We start from the raw sequence: 20,024 nt of genomic DNA, 5'->3' as shown, positions 1-20,024 counted from the left end.
GCTGTATAAGAAGCCTAGAGGTTTATTATAATGGGCTGTATAAGAAGCGTAGAGGTTTATTATAATGGGCTGTATAAGAAGCGTAGAACATTGCTGCTCTCTATCTCTCTCACTTTCTCTCACTTGTTCTCTCTGCCAATTCCTGGATAATAACACTGTTTGTCTATGGATACAAATGTAAATCACTTTCAATATACAACAATATGCTGTGACATACAACATTTTATTCCACCAGGACATGTAAAGATGGCTGTAAAAGTGGGGGTACACTCTGCCAATACCAGGGTCAATATCACTGCCGGCTGTAAGGGAGGCTGGTAGAGTACAGTAGTAAATATTATTCTCCAGAGCTCAGACATGCAATACAGTAGAGAGGCACGAGACTGACTACCACTGCAATGCACACAGCCCGTCCCTCCACACTCCCCACCATCCATTCCTTCCCGAGTTGACTATAATGCCACATAATTTACTCGACTTACATATATATCGTTTTTTGGTTGAAATCCCTCTGTCAAGATGTCCTTATAACATACGACCTGCTGAATTATCTTACTACGTGTGTTTTAAAGGAAGTCATTTTCCCTCCCTGACCCCCTCCAAAGCTTCAGGTTCTGAGCTGAGCTGGAGGGACTGGGAAGGGAGGGCTGGCATTTGTTGCAGGGACACATTCAATACCCAACACTGCCTATTCACTACAATGGAACAAAATGTGTGAAACTTAATGTGTATTCTTTACATAATATCTATAAATGTCCATCCTGCGCAACTAATGTCTAGCATACAGTGTTTACTGTACCTAGCAGCCCACTGGGCAGGAAATGAAGAATGGACTGGATATAAGAAAGACATTCTGGTTATCTTGGAGGACAATAGAAGGCCGATACTACGGTGTTTCTCTCATCAGTAAAACAACTGTGTTTTGGCTTCATTTAGCCTTCATCACCAGGGAGCTTGAATGGCCCTCTAGAACTCTGCTCACTATTTATGTGAATAGATACCTTCCATTGATCCTTCCACTGATCAGAGATCCAGGAGTTAAATTGAGGAGGAATAAAGTGGAACAGAGTTACGACACTTTAGAACTAGAGAGGAAGACAAATGGAAATTTAACAGATTTCTGTTAATAAATTATTATGGAAAAATAAACTTATCGACAATTTCACCATCTCCAAAATCCCCATTAAATGACTGTAGAAATCTGCATCATAGTCTGTTACTGTGATAGATCAATTAAATATTGAGAGAGAGAGAGAGGTTCCATCACAGCAGCAAGATTTGTGACCTGCTGCCACAAGAAAAGGGCAACCAGTGAAGAACAAACACCATTGTAAATAAAACCCATATTTCTGTTTATTCATTTTCCCTTTGGTACTTCAACTATTTGCACATCGTTACAACACTGTATATAGACATAATAGAACATTTGAAATGTCTCTATTCCTTTGGAACTTCTGTGAGTGTAATATTTACTGCTCATTTTTATTGTTTATTTCACTTTTGTTTATTATCTTTTTCACTTGATTTGGCAATGTAAACATATGTTTCCCATGCCAATAAAGCCCTTTGAATTGAGAGAGAGAGAGAGAGAGAGAGAGAGGGAGGGAGAGAGAGAGAGAGAGAGAGAGAGAGAGAGAGAGAGAGAGAGAGAGAGAGGGAGAGAGAGAGAGAGAGAGAGAGGATGGACAGGAACCCTGCAGACACAGGAGGGGAGGCTTGAGGCACAGATCTTCACATCACTATTAGTGGTTATAGTGGATTTATTACACCAGCGTTTCTCAACCGTTACTGGCAGCTCCCTCGAATGGTCAGCTGACACCAATTTAGTCTGTTCTCAAATGCTAATTGTCATTTCAGCTGTCGTAGAGGGAAACCGAGCCTAGCTTGCCAGTTCCAGGTTCGTATGAGGTCTAGAAACACCGTGATCCAGAGCAACTATACCTGGGGGGGTCAACCTCAGGGGCCATCGTCTCTGCTGCTTCCCTTTTCTCACTAGCACTTACATCATCAATTAAAGGCATTGATTGGCTAGACAGTTCACTCTCCTAGCCAGGTCGACATCAGCCACTAATTAAAAGGCTGGAATGAAAAGCAGAAGCAGTGGCAGATGCTGTAAAGCCCCTGTGGAATGGGGTCTGACATCCCTGAGCTAAAACACTCAACATCACAACCAGCTAATGGTAAAGAAACACCTGATGTTAAACACACTATATAACACAGAGTCACACTGTTATCTGTCCTTAGAAATAACAAGGACACACTGATTTACTATATGTTAAGGAAACATACACACACACCCACCTCCCCCCAAACAAACACACATTTATTGATCATTGTTAAATGAACTGGAACAGAGAAACATCAACCCTTCTAATTTGACACATTTCTAACACACAGACATTACCGTACACACACACAAACACAAACTTGCACACACACACAAACACACACACAAACACACACAAACACACACACAAATGACACTCACAGGAAATAGAGCATGCCTGCGGGAGCGGATTTAAATGACAAAAAACTAAATCAGCTCCTAAATTGAATGCAATTTCACGTAACACAACAATTTGATACATAGCTGATGTTGATAATCACAGAAATGTATATTACTTGTTTGCAGGTGTTCAAACCGGTTCAGGGAACAGAACCGAAAACCAGAAAACAAAGACATTTTTAGAGGAAAAGAATCAGAACCGTGAACGAAAGTGATCTGCACTGTTCTTTTACGTTCCGGGCATTTTTTTCAGACCCACAAAAAAACGCAACAAGGCGCCTATGCAAAGCCCTCACACTGTCACTGTCACACCCTGACCTTAGAGAGCCTTTTTATTTCTCTATTTGATTAGGTCAGGGTGTGATTTGGGTGGGCATTCTAGTTTTCTATTTCTTTGTTGGCCGGGTATGGTTCCCAATCAGAGGCAGCTGTCATCGTTGTCACGGCCGTCGCTGGAAGAAGACCAAGGTGCAGCGTGGTGAGCGTACATTTTCCTTGTTATTTCAAAATGTCGCCGACAAAACAACAAATGAAAAACAACTGTGAAGCTTACAGGGCATTAGTGCCACAAACAAAGTTAACTACCCTGTCACGCCCTGCCCGTAGATTGCTTTGTATGTTTCTATTTTTAGTTTGGTCAGGGTGTGATGTGGGTGGGTATTCTATGTTGTAGGTCTAGGTTTTCTATTTCTATGTGTTTGGCCTGGTATGGTTCTCAATCAGAGGCAGCTGTCTATCGTTGTCTCTGATTGAGAGCCATACTTAGGTAGCCTGTTTTCCCACTTTTGTTTGTGGGTGGTTATTTTCTGGTTAGTGTTTGTTGCACCTGTCAGAACTGGTCGTTGGTCATTTTGTTGTTTTGTTCGTGTATTCATCTTGATTAAAAGTTATGGATACGTACCACGCTGCACTTTGGTCCTCCTCTCCTTCTCCCGACGACGTTCGTTACATACCCACAACGAAAGGAGGGAAAAATGGCTACCTAAGTATGGTTGCCAATCAGAGACAAGGATAGACAGCTGTCCCTGATTGAGAACCATACCCGTCCAAAACATAGAAACACAAAATCATAGAAAACAAAACGTAGAATGCCCACCCCAAATCACACCCTGACCAAACCAAATAGAGACATAAAAAGCCTCTCTAAGGTCAGGGCGTGACAATCGTTGTCTCTGATTGGGAATCATACTTAGGCAGCCTGTTTTCCACCCTAGTTTGTGGGATCTTGTTTTTGCACAGTTGCTGTCTAGCCCTGCAGAACTTTATGTTAGTTTATATTTTGTTGTTTTGTCGGTGTTTCAGTATTAAATATCATGAACACTTTCCACGCTGTGCTTTGGTCTCATTCATTCAACGATGGACGTAACAGAAGATCCCACCACCAAAGGACCAAGCAGCATGGCCAGGAGGACCAGGGATCCTGGGCCCGGGAGAAAAGTGAGTGAAGGACATCATGGACATGGGAGGAGGTTATGGCAGGGGACAAGACCCTGCCATGGAAGCAGGCGGAGGCAGCGAAGGAGGATCAACGACGACTCCGGGATTCGCAACCACGACGGAGGCACGAGAGGCAGTCCCCCCCAAAATTTGGGGTGGGACACATGGAGTGGGTGGCGGAGCCGAGGGGTGAATCAGAGCCAGTCAGTGAGTCGAGTGAGGAACTCAACGAAAGATTCCGGAGAGAGGTGTTGGCGTTGAGAGCGCTGCAGAGCGGGCGTGCTGAGGAGACACCAGTCCGGTGTCATATGCACCAGTTTCACGCATCTGGCCTCCAGTGCGACACCCCAGTCCGGTACGTCCTGTGTCTCCTTCACGCACTCGCTTTAATGAGCATGTGACCGTTCAGGCACCATGTTATGCGGTTCTACGCACCATGTCTCCAGGGCGCCTTCACAGCCCAGTGCGTATTGTGCCAGCGCCCCGCACTTGCCGGGCTAAAGTGAGCATCCAGCCAGGACGGGTTGTGCCAGCTCTATGCTCCAGACCTCCAGTGCACCTCCACAGTCCAGTACGTCCAATGCCTCCTCCCCGCACTCGCCCTGAGGTGCGTGTCATCAGCCCGGTGCCACCTGTACCGGTCCCACGCATCAGGCCTCCAGTGCGCCTCTACAGTCCAGTACGTCCTGTGCCTCCTCCCTGCACTCGCCCTGAGGTGCGTGTCATCAGCCCGGTGCCTCCTGTACCGGTGCCTCCTCAGGCCTCCAGGGCGCCTCCACAGTCCAGAGCTTCCGGCGACAGTTCCCAGTCCAGAGCTTCCGGCGACAGTTCCCAGTCCAGAGAGTCCAGCGACAGTTCAAAGTCCAGAGCTTCCGGCGACAGTTCCCAGTCTAGAGCTTCCGGCGACAGTTCCCAGTCCAGAGCTTCCTACGACGGTCCACAGTCCGGAACCTCCTGAGACGGTCCACAGTCCGGAACCTCCTGAGACGGTCGGCAGTCCAGAGCCCCCAGCAACGGTCGGCAGTCCAGAGCCCCCGGCGACGTTCGGCAGTCCAGAGCCTCCGGCGACAGTCGGTAGTTCAGAGCCTCCAGCGACGATCCTCGGTCCGGAGCCCCCGGCGACGATCTACAGTCTGGTTCCTCCGGCAATGATCTACGGTCCAGAGCCTCCGGCGACGATCCACGGTTCGGTTCCACAGAAGCGGAGGGATCAGCAAGCGGAGCGGGGTCTACGCCCCGAACCGGACCCGCCACCGAGGCTAGATGCCCACCCAGACCCTCCCTCATAGAGTCAGGTTTTGGGGCCGGAGTCCGCACCTTTGGGGGGGGGGGGGGGGTACTGTCACGTCCTGACCTTAGAGAGCCTTTTTATTTCTCTATTTGATTAGGTCAGGGTGTGATTTGGGTGGGCATTCTAGTGTTCTATTTCTTTGTTGGCCGGGTATGGTTCCCAATCAGAGGCAGCTGTCTATCGTTGTCTCTGATTGGGAATCATACTTAGGCAGTCTGTTTTCCACCCTAGTTTGTGGGATCCTGTTTTTGCATAGGTGCCCTGCAGAACTTTACGTTAGTTTATATTTTGTTGTTTTGTCTGTGTTTCAGTATTAAATATCATGAACACTTTCCACGCTGCACTTTGGTCTCATTCATTCAACGACGGACGTAACAGTCACTCAGAAACGTTTTCCGGTATGTGCCTGCCAGCTAAAAACCTTTACCAATGTGTGTAGTCAACCTGCCCCTTCCCCTCCAAAGCAAAGTCTACTGTAGCCTACTGATTCAGAAATTAGGGAGATTTTTTTTTCTTTTTTTTTCTTCTTTCAATTCTAGTTACGGATACTATAGTTTTCACTTTCCACGTTGGATTTATTAACTACGAAGAGGTAACAAGTGATTTTCATTCTGCTGCCGCTCTGCACACACACGCTTGTTAGCTAGTCCAACTTTAAGCCAACTCTCAGAAGTTCAAAGACATTCAAAGTTCCTCCATAGAAGACGCTCATCTGTAGGTATAATTCTGTAAGCCTAATTGAGATCACGCATTTCATAACAATGCCCAGCGCTTCAAGCCAAGCCTCCTCCACCCTCTCTCGCTCTCTCCCCACACGCAAAATGTTAGTCGCATCTCGCACACTTGTCTGTCCATCGTGCATGTATACTATAGCCTAGGCAGCTGATAGCGTAGGCAGTCAATAGTGCCTAGGCTAAAAAATTATAGTTTGCATGCCCCATAGCAAGCTGCTAAATCCGCACTGATTGGTGAAGTAATTGAATGACGAGCTGATGAAAAAAGAACGAATTTCAGAGGTTTAAAAAGGAAGAGAAGGGGACTATATACTTTTTGGTGGTTTCGAACCGTTTCAGAACTTTATTTTGCAGTTTGGAACAGTGGAAATGAACACTGCTAGGTTGTAAATGTGATCAACCAGCTCTCACAGTCTCACGTCAGAACTAGACTTTCATCCATGTTTATTAAATATCAAATTTTCGAAGTTGTTGCAAACGTCATATTTCAAAGTGTTTAAGGTTAAGTTCAGGCATTAACTCTGAAATCTTAAGGTGAGGCATTAACTCTGAAATCTTAAGGTGAGGCATTAACTCTGAATGGTTAAGTTAAGGTTTAAGGTTTGGGATAGGTTCAAAATAAACATGTAAAAAACAACTTTCTGTCGCTGGATTCGAATCAGAGACAGATGCTTTCATCAATCCGCCATCCCCGTCCACAACGCCCTAGCAAATCTGAAACCTGCTTGAAGGTAACAGCACTCACTGTTGCCCCTAGTGGCCGGTTTCCACGTCTTCTCCCAACGTCCTCGGACATGGACGGACGTTGAATAATGACATGTAACACTGGTGACATATACTGTATGACATGCAGACAACATCATCACGTTGAATGATAGCAGTAGTATCTGGCATCCTCATTTGATTCTATAACAGTATACAGTCGACTCTCTTGTTGATATATTTTGTCTTGGAACTGCCATGCATGTGAAGAGAACACACATCATTATAAACAGGACAGGGTGTACATGTATCTGCTTTGGAACTGCATGGAGCAATGCACTGTAATAGAGGTGTGACTCCTCAGGAGTGGCCTGTACTGTGTGTAAGGTAGGATGCCTATTCGCTCTACAGCTGGGGAGAGAGAGAATCTAACACTGCATAATAACGTGTGGCTCAGGTTGGGGCTGCATTAGTCTCGCATCGCCATCCTTCCAGAATCAAGTTGTTGTCACGCCTCCCATTTTAGGGAAGCCTGGTTCGCAACGAGACTAGGGCTGCGTTCACACCATATCTGGCTCTGCCTCCGCTCACTACTGGGGATGCCGGAAACACTCCTGTCTGCCTACAAACAGCTGCAGAACACCTTGGCTGGGGAAACACACCTCTCAGGGATGGCGAACTCTGGAGATCATGTCGATCTCAACTGAGTTAGGTACATCTGCTTTTAGTTTTTTTTTACTTTAAAGCTCTCTGAAGTTGGATGAATTGGTGCCTCTAGGTCAATTCAAAAAGCTGATTGAGGACATTTTTACTGAACAATGTGTTTGTTTTCTATGATTTTGTTTTGCCTCTCATGTATTGACGTGAATATTGATGTGTATAGTGATGTGTATCGATGTGAATATTGATGTGTATAGATGTGTATGCAGAGCTCATCTGTGAAAGAGACCATGGTCTCAGCATGAATTCTTGTTCAAATAAAGATAAAATAAAAACATTTAAATAAGCAGATAGAGCCCCACCTAGGGGAGAAGACCTGGAGGAAGTGAGAGACAGAGACAGACCCACTTTTCTGGGGTTTGTGGGGGACTGATTAAATCTGAGACGTAGGAGCTGAGAGAGGAACGTCAGAACCCCATTGTGTTTTTCACACTGTAAAATCTACGATCTGAACACTAGAGGTGGAGGCTGATGAACCTATGAAGTTTGTTACACGTGAAGACAGCTGTGAAATTGTCCATCTTTCTCTCTGCTTTTCAGGCTCTGATGATACATGTACAGAGCTGAGAGCTGATGGGGAGAATGGCTTTCCCTGTTCAGTCATGTTGCCGTTGTGTATCATTTCTACACCCAAAAGTGATGACCACCTTCCACAAAGATTCACACACACTGACTAACACACACATACAAGTGATGACATGCCTTCATCCAGTAACTCATTCAGGGTATGTACACACTCTCACACACACTGACTAACACACACATACAAGTGATGACATGCCTTCATCCAGTAACTCATTCAGGGTATGTACACACTCTCACACACACTGACTAACACACATACACACGTGTATTTCTCACGCCGAAAGTCCAAGTGATGATGACCTGCCTTCAACAAAAGGACACTCTCACGCTGACTAATAGCGATGGGTGGAAACATTGATGTTTACATGTAGGGATATTATTTTTGAACGATATATCGTATTGTTTTGACAATAAGTATCGTGATAATATTGTATCGTCCCTAGCAATTCCCAGCCCTACAGGATAACACATACAAACGCACATACACATACGTCTATTTCTCACAGCCAACGTCCAAGAGGTGATGACTGGCCTTCATGAGGTCCAGTGGAGTATGTCAGAGCAGCCAGCAGGAGATAGAGCTGAGGTGAGATCCACCCTCCTCTGTGTTCTCAGGGGCTCCAGGTCTGCCGGTTGCTGAAGGAACTGTCATGGACTTGACTGGACCGTCCTGCTGTGCATTTCTCACACCCCATCAATGTGATGACAATTAGCTACTGCTACTGTACACTCTCATCAGTGTGTGATTGTGTGACGTTAGAAGCAGGAGGACATAGTGTCATCAACTGTCTTTTTGGGGGGGGGGGGGGGGGGGTAGATTTAAATATTGTTTGCACATTGACAAAGTTTGCCACAGTCCCGTTGATAGGGAGGGGACAAGAGGAAACACAAAGCTAATAACATGACAGTGTCCTGATCAACACTTTTCCTTCAGCCATCATCCTTCCCATTGTCTTTATTCTGCCTTTTCTTCCCATTCTTTACTCTGCCTTTCCTTCTTCCCTTTGTCTTTCATTCACTCTGGAAAAGGAAAAGGTGCTCTTTGTTCTGGGGAAAATAACACTATAGTATGTATGGATTTGGTTTATTAAGCATTAGCACCTGTTTGTGACAGAGAGAATTAAAGACGGTCATTAGAACCATGAGGTTCTGAGAAGGACGAGGTCATCAGGGTAAGTGTAAACGAAGATGGGATGATGAACATATCGTTTCTTCCCTTTGTTTGTTGGTGTTTTATCCCCCTTACAATCTGGGTTACAAACTGTACACCTGGTTCAAATACTGAGCAAATCTGTCTACAAGACTGATACATGACAGTGAATATTCCCGCTGGCCCCTGGTTCCAGCTTCACTGAATCTGAATATGGGGTTGATCACAAAGATTGCTGCCACTCAGTCCACTGCATTTCCATTGTCAAGCCCCGAGGCATGGAGCCAGTAGTGAGGTTTAGTGAAAGTGGCCATAGATCCTGGCCCTGGGAGTGTGTCTGAGCTGGAGCAATGACACAGTGGAGGGTGACACACGGCACGGGCTGCAGACAGAGGGTAACATCGCTTTTAGAAATGCCTCCATTTCCTCTTTTTAATAACCACTTATGCTGTCATTTCCTGCCCCATCCATCATCATGAGGGACCACACCACACTGCTGCAAAACGCTGCACCGCACCAAACATGCAGTCATGTGCAGCCATGCTTGAGGCCAACTCTCAACACCAAAACACACCTGCTGGGTCTGTGTGTGTGTGTGTGTGTGTGTGTGTGTGTGTGTGTGTGTGTGTGTGTGTGTGTGTGTGTGTGTGTGTGTGTGTGTGTGTGTGTGTGTGTGTGTGTGTGTGTGTGTGTGTGTGTGTGTGTGTGTGTGTGTGTGTGTGTGTGTGTGTGTGTGTGTGTGTGTGTGTGTGTGTGTGTGTGTGTGTGTGTGTGTGTGTATGTGTGCGCGTGTGTGTGTGTGTGTATGTGTGCGCGTGTACGTGTACGTGCTTGTGTCTATATACTCTGTTTAGCCTTATGCAGCTGTGTGCTAGCTAGTGGCCCCTTGTATCCCCAACATAAGTGTGGACTGTGTGAGTGTGTTTGTTCCGTGTGTCCTTCTCTCTCGTACATTGATGTCAGTATGTCCATATGTACAGTATGTGTGTGTGTTTGTGTCTGTCTGTCTGTCTGTCTGTCTGTCCGTCTGTCTGCATGTCCGTCTGTCTGCATGTCCGTCTGTCTGTCTGTCCGTCTGTCTGTCTGTCCGTCTGTCTGCATGTCCGTCTGTCTGCCTACACGTCTGTCTGTCTGTCTGCCTACACGTCTTGTCTGTCTGTATGCCTACACGTCTTGTCTGTCTGTCTGCCTACACGTCTGTCTGTCTGTCTGCCTACACGTCTTGTCTGTCTGTCTGCCTACACGTCTTGTCTGTCTGTCTTTCTACACGTCTTGTCTGTCTGTCTGTCTGTCTGTCTGTCTGTCTACATGTCTGTCTGCCTGTCTTTCTACATGTCTGTCTGTCTGTCTGCCTGTCTTTCTACATGTCTGTCTGTCTGTCTGTCTGTCTGTCTGTCTGTCTGTCTGTCTGTCTGTCTGTCTGTATGTCTGTATGTATGTATGTCTGTATGTGACCTGAGCCCTAGGACCATGCGTCAGGACTACCTGGCATGATGACTCCTTGCTGTTCCCAGTCCACCTGGCCTTGCTGCTGTTCCAGTTTCAACTGTTCTGCCTGCGGCTATGGAACCCTGACCTGTCCACCGGACGTGCTACCTGTCCCAGACCTGCTGTTTTCAACTCTCTAGAGACAGCAGGAGCGGTGGAGATACTCTTAATGATCGGCTATGAAAAGCCAACTGACATTTACTCCTGAGGTGCTGACTTGCTACACCCTCAATAACTACTGTGATTATTATTATTTGACCATGCTGGTCATTTATGAACATTTGAACATCTTGGCCATGTTCTGTTATAATCTCCACCCGGCACAGCCAGAAGAGGACTGGCCACCCCTCATAGCCTGGTTCCTCTCTAGGTTTCTTCCTAGGTTTTGGCCTTTCTAGGGAGTTTTTCCTAGCCACCGTGCTTCTACACCTGCATTGCTTGCTGTTTGGGGTTTTAGGCTGGGTTTCTGTACAGCACTTCGAGATATTAGCTGATGTACGAAGGGCTATATAAATAAATTTGATTTGATATGTCTACACGTCTGTTTGTCTGTATTGTGTATGTGGTGTCCATCCATCCTGAATCCTTGTTTGTCCTTGCATGTATCTGTTAGTGTGTATGAACCGTGCAGCCAGCCCAGCCATGTACTACAGAACAGTACAATACAGTAGAGTACAGTGTAGCCTCCTTCTCCCTGTGTGCTATCCCTGGCCCAGACCTACCACTGTGGGCTAATGTCAATTAGCATGCTGTTTATCAATAGCGGCCAAGCCAATCCACAAGAGAGCATGGGGAGAGGGAAGTACTGCAATCGCTCCAAAACACCAGTCTCTGATCTCGTTAAAGACCAACTGATGTTCTATGTTAACGAGCTTTACCTTAATTAATGGTATTAAAAAGAACAGGGAGTGGAATGTTGGGTGGTTTGGGTGGGTGGGATTTGGGTTAGTCTCTCTAATATTGTATAAAAGGGATTGATGAAAGGAAAGGAGAAAGAGGGGAAGGTGTGATGTAGGATTAGAGGAGGGAGACAGGTTGCTGGGGTGAGGAAGAGGAAATGGAAGGGATTGGAGGGAGAAGAAACAGGGGGATTGGAGGAAGAAAAGAGAGATGCAAAGGGAAGGATAGAGAAGAGCTTTAAGGTGTTCTGTGAAAAAGTAGGAGAATCAATGAGGTAAAATTGATGAAGAGCGGAGAGGGAGAAAAAAGCAGACAAACGTTGACTCAATTCCTCTCATCTCTCCTCTCGCCCCCTCCAACTATGTCCCCTCTAGGATATTCATTTCCAGCTCACCCCTCCCCCTCTGACTCTCCTCCTCTGCCTTCTCTTCCCCTCTCCCTCTGACTCTCCTCCTCTAACTTCTCTTTCCCTCTCCCTCTGACTATCCTCCTCTACCTTCTCTTCTCTTCCCCTCTCCCTCTGACTCTCCTCCTCTACCTTCTCTTTCCCTCTCCCTCTGACTCTCCTCCTCTACCTTCTCTTTCCCTCTCCCTCTGACTCCCCTCCTCTACCTTCTCGTCCCCTCTCCCTCTGACTCTCCTCCTCTACCTTCTCTTCCCCTCTCCCTCTGACTCTCCTCCTCTACCTTCTCCCCCCCCCCTCTGACTCTCCTCCTCTACCTTCTCTTCTCTTCCCCTCTCCCTCTGACTCTCCTCCTCTACCTTCTCTTTCCCTCTCCCTCTGACTCTCCTCCTCTACCTTCTCTTCCCTTCCCCTCTCCCTCTGACTCTCCTCCTCTACCTTCTTTTCCCCTCTCCCTCTGACTCTCCTCCTCTACCTTCTCTTCCCTTCCCCTCTCCCTCTGACTCTCCTCCTCTACCTTCTCTTCCCCTCTCCCTCCGACTCTCCTCCTCTACTTTCTCTTCCCCTCTCCCTCTGACTCTCCTCCTCTACCTTCTCTTCCCCTCTCCCTCTGACTCTCCTCCTCTACCTTCTCTTCCCCTCTCCCTCTCTCTGCTGTCTTTTCCCATCTTCACCTCCACCTTTATTTACACCTTCTGTCTCTCTCTCTCCTCACTTCACCTCTCTTCCCCAATCCTCTCTCCCTCCCTCGCTCCTCCCCCTGTTCCCATGTTCACAGCTGGTACAGTAGCGCTCTCTGTGGGCAACAGTATGACAGAATGGTAGAGAGGGGGATGTATTGACACTGAAGGCAACGCATTACCACAACACATGCATTCCTCTGCTGCTGCAGTGTGTCTGTGCATGGTTGTGTGTGTGTGTGTGTGTGTGTGTGTGTGTGTGTGTGTGTGTGTGTGTGTGTGTGTGTGTGTGTGTGTGTGTGTGTGTGTGTGTGTGTGTGTGTGTGTGTGTGTGTGTGTGTGTGTGTGTGTGTGTGTGTGTGTGTGTGTGTGTGTGTGTTTGTGTGTGTGTGTGTGTGTGTGTGTGTGAATGTGTGTGTTATGCAGATGAGCATGTACGCCAAGTTTAAGTTGCACAAACATAACATAAAGGAATAATGATAACATAGTCCATGGGGATGGATACCAGCTTGACAATCTAAACAAGTGGAAACTGCTCTCATCAGAACCAACATCTAGACTACTACAAATACACACACGTGAATGTAGGCCTATAGAGAAAACGCTGTTTTCCATCAACATAATGCAACACTTGAACAGCGCATCCCAATGAGTTTGAGTTTGATATGGCAACCAGAAACACTGCAGCACATCTGTGATATGCAACACCATCTCTCACACAGGTCAGATACTCTCTCTCCACTCTGGCCACAGAGCTCCAGCTCTAGTTTCTGGTTCTGGCCTTACATTTGGGCCTTCATTTATGTTTAGTTTAGCTATAGTCCACTAATAAAGTCATGCTAGGAACAAAAGTTATTTATGGGCTAAAAAGGATAGAAACACGAGGACGTAAATTTAGAAATCTACCAAGACAACAACTGAGCTCACACTCTCAGCTAAAAAACATAATATTTCCACTGCCGTTGGTAATTTAGTCAAGTGTTTGAGTACAAATACATTGGTGAAAATAAGGAGAATGACAGGCGTTGTACCACTGCTGTACCTCGGCATGCAGGGGTCTTAACTATTCCCCATCCTAGCTTGCCGTGCGGAGATATAAATAGATAGAGTGAAGATTGATCGACAATCTTACTGAAAGCAGTAGCTAAGATCAAGACGGTGGGTACACACACACACACAACACACACACAACACACACACACACACACACACACACACACACACACACACACACACACACACACACACACACACACACACACACACACACACACACACACACACACACACACACACACACACACACACAGAGAGAGAGATGCAAACACACACACACACAAACACAGCAAGCACACACAGTAGCCTAAGCATACCCTGCAAAATGAACATCAATAGATGAGAACTTCAATTGATAAATCCGCAGGCATTCATGCAAGTACCAGAAAACTGCTGAACAAGTGTGTGTGTGTCCGAATGTGGAGGTTTTTCATATGGTATCTATATAACCTACAAATATGCAAGATAGCCTATGCGTTGAGGGGTATAAGAGCTCGTGAATGTTCACGCGCAGCAATGACAGAGAGGTCAAAGCTCTGCACACCGGCTGTTTCCACCTCTCCATCCATCTTTCCATCATGAGCGGCTCTACAGATGCCGACACCCGCACCCCCTATTCCCGTCTCAATGACGCGTAGCAGGCTTTCGCTCCCCTAACCACAATGAATATAACTAGAAGACAGAAAAAAACGAACAAAAATATCTCCGCACTTCGAAAAATACATGCACTTACTGTTTTTCATGAGCCTTTCCCCCCTCGCTCCCTTCGTCCCTCCATTCTTTTCACATCCTTCCCTTTTGAGGTATCCGTTTGCGTGTTTCCCCCCTGAAAAGATATATCTAAATATATATTCTACATGTATTCAATTTTTCGATCTCTCTCTACCTCTCTCCCTCCCTCTCTCCTCTCTCCCCCTTTCCCTGTTCTTTTGTTAAAATTCAGTATATGCGCCCGGTCACCTAGCAACCATCAACCTCTCTCTCTATCCCTCCCTCACTCTCTCGCTCCATCACTGGCGACACGTGTTGAATGCTAAACTTAGCGGTGTGGAATAATATTAATAAAGGGGTGGTCGCTCTATAACTCTCCCTCTCTCTGCCTCTCTCTCTTTCTCTCTCACGCTTTGGCTATCATAATGCAATATAAATATTTACTAGAACCACTCAACCCTCTTATTGCACCCCCTCCAACTCCCTCCATCTGCATTTCTCCCCTCCCTCCCCCCTCTCTCCCACCCTCTCTCCTCCCCTCCCCTGCTGCCATTCTCCTGGCTCCTATCACTTTCTGCTTCTCCAAGCAAAACGGAGGCGCACCTCGCCACTGTCTGCGGAGCACATGTGAGTGTCACTGTTCCGTGGCTGGAAAGACCTGACATGAGTGTGTGTGTGTGTGTGTGTGTGTGTGTGTGTGTGTGTGTGTGTGTGTGTGTGTGTGTGTGTGTGTGTGTGTGTGTGTGTGTGTGTGTGTGTGTGTGTGTGTGTGTGTGTGTGTGTGTGTGTGAGACAGAGAGAGGGGTGGGGAATGTGTGCTTACTGTGTATGGTCGTATGCAATCTTGCCTTGTAATTTGGACGAATGTGTTGCGTTAGCGCATAATCTACGTGTGAGATGATAGCATAGCATAGTGAATCCATTTGCAACCTGGACTCAGGGGTAGATGGAAAAAGCGGAGGCAGCTGAGGCGAGTAATAATGGCTGGAATGGAATAAATGGAATGGCATCAAACACATGGTAACCTTTTGTTTAATGTTGTTAATACCTTTCCACCTATTCAGCTCCAGCCATTTCCACAAACCCGTCCTCCCCAATTAAGGTGCCGCCAACCTCCTGTGAATGAAAGATAGGTCAACAAAAATCACTCCAATTAGTATGATATGTTTTGTTTAGTATGTCCATCATCATCCACAATTCATAGGATATGTTAGCTACGTAGGTGGCTAATGCTAATGTTAACGATAGCTAGGTGGCTAACATTAGCTTGGCTAGGGATTAGGGGTTGGGAGTTAAGGTTAGGGGAAGGGTTAACTAACATGCTAAGCAGTTGCAAGGTAGTGAAAAAGTAGTAATTAGTTGCAAAGTTGTTAATTAGTTAAAATGCTAAAGTTGTCTGTGATGAGAGTAAAACACGCAACATTTGGGTTGCTAGACCCATCCACCCTGACCAACCACCCTCCTTTTGTTTTGCATTTAGAAACCTTCCATCTTATGTACTGTAACCATGCCAAACGAAACATATGCTGTACTAATTTGAGTGTCCCAGATTTTCGTTCACTATGTTACGTCTAGTCTAAAATCAAATTGTATTGGTCACATACACATGGTTAGCAGATGTTATTGTGAGTGTAGCGAAATGCTTGTGCTTCTAGTTCCGACAGTGCAGCAATATTAACAAGTAATCAAACGAGGGCACAACAACTACCTAACACACACAAATCTAAGGAAAGGGATGGAATAAGAATATGTACATATAAATATATGGATGAGCAATGATCGAGCGGCATAGGCAAGATGCAATAGTTATTATAAAATACAGTATATACATATGGGATGAGTAATGCAAGATATGTAAACATAATTATTAAAGTGGCATTAATAAAGTGACTAGTGATCCATTTGTTAGAGTAGCCAACGATTTCAAGTCTGTATGTAGGCAGCAGCCTCTCTGTGTTAGTAATGGCTGTTTATCAGTCTGATGGCCTTGAGATAGAAGCTGTTTTTTAGTCTCTCGGTCCCAGCTTTGATGCACCTGTACTGACCTCATCTTCTGGATGATAGACGGGTGAACAGGCAGTGGCTTGGGTGGTTGTTGTCCTTGATGATCTTTTTGGCCTTCTTGTGACATCGGGTGGTGTAGGTGTCCTGGAGGGCAGGTAGTTTGCCCCCAGTGATGCGTTGTGCAGACCGCACCACCCTCTGGAGACCCCTGTGGTTATGGGCGGTGCAGTTGCCGTACCAGGCGGTGGTAGGGCTCGGCTGGACGCTCTCAATTGTGCATCTGTAAAAGTTTGTGAGGGTTTTAGATGACAAGTCAAATCTCTTCAGCCTTCTGAGTTTGAAGAGGCGCTGTTGCGCATTCTTCACCACACTGTCTATGTGGATGGACCATTTCAGTTTGTCCATGATGTGTATGCTGAGGAACTTAAAACTTTCCACCTTCTCCACTGCTGTCCAGTCAATGTGGATAGGGGGGTGCTCCCTCTGCTGTTTTCTGAAGTCCACGGTCATCTCCTTTGTTTTGTTGACGTTGAGTGTGAGGTTATTTTCCTGACACCACACTCCGAGGGCCCTCACCTCCTCCCTGTAGGCCGTCTCGTCGTTGTTGGTAATCAAGCCTACCACTGTAGTGTCGTCTGCAAATGTGATGATTGAGTTGGAGGTGTGCATGGCCACGCAGTCATGGGTGAACAGGGAGTACAGAAGGGGGCTGAGCACACACCTTTGTGGGGCCCCAGTGTTGAGGATCATCGAAGTGGAGATGTTGTTGAAGGTTGTTCCTACCTTCACCACCTGGGGTCGCCCGTCAGGAAGTCCAGGACCCAATCGCACAGGGCGGGGTTGAGACCCAGGGCCTCAAGCTTAACGGTGAGCTTGGAGTGTACTATGGTGTTGAATGCTGAGCTGTAGTCAATGAACATCATTCTAACGTAGGTATTCCTCTTGTCCAGATGGGATAGGGCAGTGTGCAGTGTGATGGAATTGCATCTTCTGCAGACCTATTGGAGCGGTATGCAAATTGCAGTGGGTCTAGGGTGACAGGTAAGGTGGAGGTGCTATGATCCTTGACTAGTCTGTCAAAGCACTTCATGATGACAGAAGCGAGTGCTACGGGGCGATAGTCATTCAGCTCAGTTACCTTTGGCTTCTTGGTTACAGGAATAAGGGTTGCCACCTTGAAGCAGGTGGGGACAGCAGACTGGGATAGGGAGAGATTGAATATGTCCATAAACACACCATTGCTGCCCACCCAGACTGGGTCTGGGGTATCCAGTATAAAGACCAGTCTGGTCAGTGTCCGGGCTGGGGTATCCAGTAGAAGACCAGTCTGGTCGGTGTCCGGGCTGGGGTATCCGGTAGAAAGACCAGTCTGGTCGGTGTCCGTGCTGGGGTATCCAGTAGAAAGACCAGTTTGGTCGGTGTCCGGGCTGGGGTATCCAGTAGAAGACCAGTCTGGTTGGTGTCCAGGCTGGGGTATCCAGTAGAAAGATCAGTCTGGTCAGTGTCCGGGCTGGGGTATCCAGTAGAAGACCAGTCTGGTCGGTGTCCGGGCTGGGGTATCCAGTATAAAGACCAGTCTGGACGTTGTCCGGGCTGGGGTATCCAGTAGAAAGACCAGTCTGGTCGGGGTCCGGGCTGGGGTATCCAGTATAAAGACCAGTCTGGTCGGTGTCCGGGCTGGGGTATCCAGTAGAAAGACCAGTCTGGTCGGTGTCCGGGCTGGGGTATCCAGTAGAAAGACCAGTATGGTCGGTGTCCGGGCTGGGGTATCCAGTATAAAGACCAGTCTGGTCGTTGTCCGGGCTGGGGTATCCAGTAGAAAGACCAGTCTGATCGGTGTCCGGGCTGGGGTATCCAGTATAAAGACCAGTCTGGTCGGTGTCCGGGCTGGGGTATCCAGTAGAAAGACCAGTATGGTCGGTGTCCGGGCAGGGGTATCCAGTAGAAAGACCAGTCTGGTCGATGTCCGGGCTGGGGTATCCAGTAGAAAGACCAGTCTGGTCGGTGTCCGGGCTGGGGTATCCAGTAGAAAGACCAGTCTGGTCGATGTCCGGGCTGGGGTATCCAGTAGAAAGACCAGTCTGGTCGGTGTCCGGGCTGGGGTATCCAGTAGAAAGACCAGTCTGGTCGGTGTCCGGGCTGGGGTATCCAGTAGAAAGACCAGTCTGGTCGGTGTCCGGGCTGGGGTATCCAGTATAAAGACCAGTCTGGTCGGTGTCCGCGCTGGGGTATCCAGTAGAAAGACCAGTCTGGTCGGTGTCCGGGCAGGGGTATCCAGTAGAAAGACCAGTCTGGTCGGTGTCCGGGCTGGGGTATCCAGTAGAAAGACCAGTATGGTCGGTGTCCGGGCTGGGGTATCCAGTATAAAGACCAGTCTGGTCGTTGTCCGGGCAGGGGTATCCAGTAGAAAGACCAGTCTGGTTGGTGTCCGGGCTGGGGTATCCAGTAGAAAGACCAGTATGGTCGGTGTCCGTGCTGGGGTATCCAGTAGAAAGACCAGTTTGGTCGGTGTCCGGGCTGGGGTATCCAGTAGAAGACCAGTCTGGTTGGTGTCCAGGCTGGGGTATCCAGTAGAAAGATCAGTCTGGTCAGTGTCCGGGCTGGGGTATCCAGTAGAAGACCAGTCTGGTCGGTGTCCGGGCTGGGGTATCCAGTATAAAGACCAGTCTGGACGTTGTCCGGGCTGGGGTATCCAGTAGAAAGACCAGTCTGGTCGGGGTCCGGGCTGGGGTATCCAGTATAAAGACCAGTCTGGTCGGTGTCCGGGCTGGGGTATCCAGTAGAAAGACCAGTCTGGTCGGTGTCCGGGCTGGGGTATCCAGTAGAAAGACCAGTATGGTCGGTGTCCGGGCTGGGGTATCCAGTATAAAGACCAGTCTGGTCGTTGTCCGGGCTGGGGTGTCCAGTAGAAAGACCAGTCTGATCGGTGTCCGGGCTGGGGTATCCAGTATAAAGACCAGTCTGGTCGGTGTCCGGGCTGGGGTATCCAGTAGAAAGACCAGTATGGTCGGTGTCCGGGCAGGGGTATCCAGTAGAAAGACCAGTCTGGTCGATGTCCGGGCTGGGGTATCCAGTAGAAAGACCAGTCTGGTCGGTGTCCGGGCTGGGGTATCCAGTAGAAAGACCAGTCTGGTCGATGTCCGGGCTGGGGTATCGAGTAGAAAGACCAGTCTGGTCGGTGTCCGGGCTGGGGTATCCAGTAGAAAGACCAGTCTGGTCGGTGTCCGGGCTGGGGTATCCAGTAGAAAGACCAGTCTGGTCGGTGTCCGGGCTGGGGTATCCAGTATAAAGACCAGTCTGGTCGGTGTCCGCGCTGGGGTATCCAGTAGAAAGACCAGTCTGGTCGGTGTCCGGGCAGGGGTATCCAGTAGAAAGACCAGTCTGGTCGGTGTCCGGGCTGGGGTATCCAGTAGAAAGACCAGTATGGTCGGTGTCCGGGCTGGGGTATCCAGTATAAAGACCAGTCTGGTCGTTGTCCGGGCAGGGGTATCCAGTAGAAAGACCAGTCTGGTCGGTGTCCGGGCTGGGGTATCCAGTAGAAAGACCAGTATGGTCGGTGTCCGGGCTGGGGTATCCAGTAGAAAGACCAGTCTGGTCGGTGTCCGGGCTGGGGTATCCAGTAGAAAGACCAGTCTGGTCGGTGTCCGGGCTGGGGTA

At 47.8% G+C, this 20,024-nt stretch overlaps 1 protein-coding gene across 1 annotated transcript in view; it reads right to left on the bottom strand.

Moving 5' to 3' along the window:
• LOC129841915 (glutamate receptor ionotropic, NMDA 2D) overlaps positions 1-14,836 on the bottom strand; it is a 180,956-nt gene extending 166,120 nt beyond the window's left edge. The window contains exon 1 of the mRNA XM_055910277.1: positions 14,386-14,836. The gene's annotated coding sequence lies outside the window, so the exon portion shown is untranslated. The remainder of the gene's footprint in view (positions 1-14,385) is intronic.
• Between the last annotated feature and the right edge of the window lie 5,188 nt (positions 14,837-20,024).

This window comes from Salvelinus fontinalis, unplaced genomic scaffold (genome assembly GCF_029448725.1).
Source record: "Salvelinus fontinalis isolate EN_2023a unplaced genomic scaffold, ASM2944872v1 scaffold_0002, whole genome shotgun sequence".
NCBI lineage: Eukaryota > Metazoa > Chordata > Actinopteri > Salmoniformes > Salmonidae > Salvelinus > Salvelinus fontinalis.
The sequence above is the reverse complement of the archived record's forward strand: the minus strand, read 5'-3'. Positions and strand labels throughout refer to the sequence as shown.